The sequence below is a fragment of the Pan paniscus genome, chromosome Y (assembly GCF_029289425.2).
Source record: "Pan paniscus chromosome Y, NHGRI_mPanPan1-v2.0_pri, whole genome shotgun sequence".
Taxonomy (NCBI): domain Eukaryota; kingdom Metazoa; phylum Chordata; class Mammalia; order Primates; family Hominidae; genus Pan; species Pan paniscus.
In genome coordinates, this window is record NC_073273.2 from 24185803 (window position 1) to 24191896 (window position 6094).

Sequence of the window (6094 nt, forward strand, 5' to 3'; positions counted from 1 at the left end):
GGAAACTCTTGGGCTCTGTCCATCCCCAGAAATCTCAAAATTCTGGCAAAATCTATTATAATTAACCTTATCAGAGCTTGATTTTTTTTTTGCTCTATATATTTACCTTTAATTGGACTTTAATTTTGTTATGTGTTTTAATTATTATTTTTTTTTGATGGAGTCTTGCTTTGTCGCTCAGGCTGGAGTGCAGTGGTGTGATCTCAGCTCACTGCAACCTCCATCTCCTGGGTTCACACCTTTTTCCTGCCTCAGCTTCCCGAGTAGCTGGGACTACAGGCGCCTGCCACCACACCCAGCAAATTTTTTGTATTTTTAGTAGAGACTGGGTTTCACCGTATTAACCAGGATAGTCTTCATCTCCTGACCTTGTGATCCACCCGCCTTGACATCCCAAAGTACTTGGATTACAGGCTTGAGCCATCATGCCCGGCCAAGATAAACCATTTTTTAACCTTTGTGATAGAAACATCAAATTCCCATACCCCAAGTATTAATAATACTGTCCACTGCAATTGTTATTGCTTAGTAACTTTTTGCTATGGTCTGGATATTTGTGTTCCTCACTCTCCACATTCATATTTAAAAACTTAATCCACATGTGGATTCAGTGTGATACTATTAGTTATTGGAACTTTGAGAAAGTTATTAAGTCAGGAGGGCTGCATGCTAATGAAAAAATAATAGTGCCCATGTGAAAGAGGTTGAAAGGAATATTCATGCCCCTTCTGCTGTGTGAAGACATAGCTAGAAGGTACTACTTGTGATGAACAGAACTTCACAAGCAAGAGCCTCAGAAAGTTGTTATACAGCAGAACATCTTTCTCTCTTGAGAGATTCTGGCCAACAGTGCTGTATAGTGGACTGTTTTTAGAATGGGAGTGTTTGGTTACCAGAGTTCTTAGTACTGTTAGGGCCTTTCACCAAAGAAATGAGGTCACTTCTTGAAGGTATTATTCTTCTTTCAATAACACCTACCTTCCTTCGATAAGACCTACTCAAAGGCTTTTCTGCACTGATGACTGCTCACCAATCTCTCCCAAGTCATCTGATTACTTGTGCACAATTATGCAAATAAAGCACCTCCTGCACCAGTCCCTGAGGAAATGGAATGTGGCCAGAGCCACAGGCTTGAGGATACAAGCTGAGTTAAAGTCTTTATGTTTAATGTATTAATTCTGTGATCCCAAGTATGTCATTGTGCCTCTCAGGGGCTCCATAGTCTCACATCCTGCACAGTGGGGATTATGGTGGCATCCAGCTGCAAGGGATCTCATGAGATATGTATAAAATGATATGCATGACTCTTGGGGGTTGATATTAAACACAGCTACTGCATAAACTTAGAGAAAGAAACCACAAGGGATGGGACGTTGCGTGAATACCTCTCAAACACGCCTGGGTTTCATAACTTGAATCTTGAGAAAGTCATGTCTCCTCTTGAATTTATTTTTCAAACTCCACCATGAAAACATCGAAATTGAATACAATTTAGATGTTGTTATTCTTTGGCCAGAACAACAACAATAACAACAACACACATTGTAATACCTTCTCGTTATATTTAGAATCATGCCCATTTGTCTCACCTTAGCATACGTCGTGAACAGCCTTCATGACGGCTCATAACAATTTTTATTTCCAACTATACATACACATGTGTAAACAGTAAGTTGTTACTGACTCACCTCATGTCAGTAGAATACATTTGAAAATAGGGAATGTCACTTCCAATATTTAATTATGAAAAGACTGTCACTTGCCTCTTACTTTCTCTCTCTTGTGTTTTTGTTTCCTTCCTTTTTTCCTGTCTTTCTCTCTGTCTGTCGCATACTTTGCTCTGGAGAAGCGAGCTTCAATGTTTTGAGCTTTCATTTTCACAGGCTTGTGTGACAGAGAATGGAGAGAGTGCCCTGAGCAAAGACAGAAAGAAACTAAGACCTCAGTCAAAACAATAATGCCACAACTAACCAGATTGAGCTCAGAAGTGCATCCTTCCCAGTCCAGCTTTAGTTGACACACAGCTTCAGTCTCATGAGTGAGAGGTGACAGCATGCTGGCAGCCCTCACAGCCCTCGCTCACTCTTGGAGCCTCCTCGGCCTTGGCGCCCACTCTGGACGCGTTTGAGGAGCCCTTCAGCCCACCGCGGCACTGTGGGAGCCCCTTTCTCAGCAGGCCAAGGCCGGAGCCGGCTCCCTTAGCTTGCGGGGAGGTGTGGAGGGAAACGCGCGGGCGGGAACCGAGGCTGAGCTCGGTGCTTGCGAGCCCTCGCGAGTTCCAGGTGGGCGTGGCCTCGGCGGGCCCCGCACTTGGAGCGGCCAGCTCCAGGCAGTGAGGGGCTTAGCACCTGGCCCCGCCAGCCCCAGGCAGTGAGGGGCTTAGCACCTGGGCCAGCAGCTGCTGTGCTCGACTTCTCGCCAGGCCTTAGCTGCCTCCCCGCGGGGCAGGGCTCGGGACCTGCAGCCCGCCTTGCTTGAGCCTCCCCTCTGCCAAGGGCTCCTGTGCGGCCCGAGCTTCCCCGACGAGCTCCACCCCCTTGCTCCATGGCGTTCAGTCCCATCGACAACCCAAGGGTTGAGGAGTGCCGGCACACAGCGTGCGACTGGCAGGCAGCTCCACCTGCGGCCCTGGTGCGGGATCCACTGGGTGAAGGCAGCTGCGCTCCTGAGTCTGGTGGGGACTTGGAGAACCTTTATGTCTAGCTCAGGGTTTGTAAATACACCAATGGACACTCTGTATCTAACTAATCTAGTGGGGACGTGGTGAACTTTTGTGTCTAGCTCAGGAATTGTAAATGCATCAATCAGCACCCTGTCAAAACGGACCAATCAGCTCTCTGTAAAACAGACCAATCGGCTCTCTGTAAAATGGACCAATCAGCAGGATGTGGGTGGGGTCAGATAAGAGAATAAAAGCAGGATGCCCGAGCCAGCGGTGGCAACTGTCTTGGGTCCCCTTCCACACTGTGGAAGCTTTGTTCTTTTGCTCTTTGCAATAAATCCTGCTACTGCTCACTCTTTGTGTCCACACTGCTTTTATGAGCTGTATCACTCACCATGAAGGTCTGCAGCTTCACTTCTGAGCCAGCAAGACCACGAACCCACCAGAAGGAAGAAACTCCAAACACATACGGACATCAGAAGGAACAAACTCCAGGCATGCCGCCTTTAAGAACTGTAACACTCACCGTGAGGGTCCGTGGCTTCATTCTTGAAGTCAGTGAGACCAAGAACCCACCAATTCCGGACACATGAGGACATTGTGGTAGACCCATTCAACTAAGCTGTGTCAGTATTTGTGGCCAACAGAAAATATGACATAATGCATATTTGGAATTTTAAGCCACTACACATTGAGCTAATGAGTAGAATTAATTTTTCGAATTTTATTGACAGATTGCTCCTAGTGTATAAAAGTGCAATTTAATACTGTGCATTTATCTTGTATCTTGTGACTTACTGAACTCATTTATTAGTTCCAGTTGATTTTTGTAAACTCTTTAAAAATCGTTGCATATAAGTTGATGCCATTTACAATAAAAGTTTATTTTATAAATTTAGAATTGTTTTATTTGTTTTTATTATATAATTTCTCTGCCTAACACCTTTAGTTCAATTTAGTACAGTAGCAAAAGTAGCCATGCTTATCTGTTTCCCAGACTGTGAGGCAAAGCTCCTAGTCTTTCATCAGCAAGTTTAATATTAGTGGGAAACTTTTATGAATCCTTTTTAGTAGTTCTAGTGAGTTTTTTCTTCCTAGCATGTTAAGGATTTTATAATGAATCAGTGTTATTTGTATCACAAGCTTTCCTGTTTTTATTAAAAGGATCATTTTATGTTCTTCAGCTTATCAATGTTGTGTATTAAATTTTTGGTTTTTAGATATTAAGCCATTTCATTTGTAAAAAGATTGTACTTGGCCACGGTGTATAATTACTTTTATGTGTTTCTGTATTTAATTTACTAGTACTTTTTTAGAATTATGTGTCTTTATTCATCAGCCGTATGTACCCATATTATTCCTAACACATGTTGGGTTTGTCTGTCTTTGGTATAGTAATATTGGCCTCATAAAGTAATTAAGGGTTGTTTATCTCTTATCTATGTATGGTGTGTATTTGTAAAGGATTGGTATTTTGTTAAATATTTTGTATAATTTAATAGTTAAAATATTTGACTCTGATTTTTCTTTGTGGTAAGATTTTTACAATAATTTAATCTTTTATTATAGGTCTTATATCTTCCACTTCTTGAGCTTCATTTGTTAAATTGGGCCTATCAAGTTATTTACTTCTAATTTGTAACAATCCATGTTTCCAGATCTAGGCAGCTGGCATGCCTGTTATGTGGGATAATGTAGATTTGTGAAAGTTTTATGTATTATGTGGGATAATGTAGCTTTGTTACAATCAATAAATAGCCACGTTTTTCCTCTGCTTAAGGATTGAGACTATAATTTTTATACTTCATACTTGCATGCATTGCCTGAGTCAAAAAAGCTATTACATCTAAAAGAAAACAGTGAAGCATATCATTTGACATGAAGTTTTATCAAAATGACACATTAGCCTACCCCCTTTTTCACAAATATTTAGAAAAGAATAAATTTAAATAAGATTACAAAATAATTTAGTAAATAAAGAATAGTACAACCAATAAAATTTTAATGAATCAGGGTTATTAGTACTTAGTAGCCCCTACAATGTTTTAGAAACTATTCACAGTCATTTACACACATATAATTAATAGCTGAGTCTAAAATATATAACACAGAAATTTGTTAATAATGACAAATTGAAATATTTACAATTATATTAAATGACATTAAGACCATCAGAAATCAAATGTTTAACATACAGTAACTAAATAAAGACAAGTAATGATAACTTTATTCAAAAGTTTGATTACTAGCAAGAGAGAAAAATTAATAAAATTTTTCAGCAGTGAACCAAAGATACACACTGTATGACAGACGGGGAAAATAAATGGCAAGGGTTTAGGCCTAACGATATCATTCATTTTATGAGAGCAGAAATTCAACAGGTCATATCTTTTAGGACACTAAAATGACAGTAGAAATTCTAAATTGTACTCAACAAGTAATATTTAGCCATGCACAAATTTTGTTTCTTTAAATTAATTTATAAAATAAATAGAAGATTCCACGAATTATTTTTGTGAGGTCAAGGACATACTAAAAGGAAGCACAGTGACTAGAGTCAAAAGACTTGAAATAAGATAAGTCATTCTATCAACTTAATGTTTTACAAAAACAGTAGTTCTCTTTGTATCTAGGTCAGTTCTGTTCACTGCAGTTAAGTATATATTTTCAAAAAGGCACATAAAATTTTAAGTATCAAAAGAACTACCCTTTACAAGTGACTATTACTACATATTTGAGAGAGATGTTTTGATGAAGAAACGGAATATCTCATAAGATGTGGTTGTATGCTGCCCAATGCCTATGAAATATTCTACTCATGTGTGCACTGCATATTTGTGCTTTAAGAAGAAAAGGCTACATATTTTTTAAACATTTTAGTGTAGACAAGTAAAAGTTCTCAAGAAGTTACAAGAACCATGAAAATAATGAATACAGTTTAAAAATATATAAGCACTTGATGAAAGCTAAAGTAAATCAAGAGAATAAGCCAGAGAAGTAATCAAACTGAAAAAAAGTGGTCCCTTCAGATACTGATAGATTACAAGGATGTCAAGTCTGTGTGCTGTCCACCTTCCTCCAAGGGAAAATGGAATAAGCACAGAAATAACATGACTACAGACATCTCAAATGTGATATTTCCCAAATATTGGAACCAAGTTAAAAACAGAAGAACACAAGTAAATAAAAAGAAATTTCTGAAGAAAAACTAGGCCACCATTTTCCATATTAAAATAGCATATTTGAATCACAGCTCGGTAGAATGTAAAGAATAAAAAAATTAAGAAAATGTATAGGTGAAACACTAAACAGAGATAAAAAGATTAGTAAAGCTGAATAATGAATAGAATGAATATAACCAAATATAGTAAAGAGAGATGACATATTATAAGATATAGTTTTAACAAGATAAAAGCTGGGATGAGACGCTAA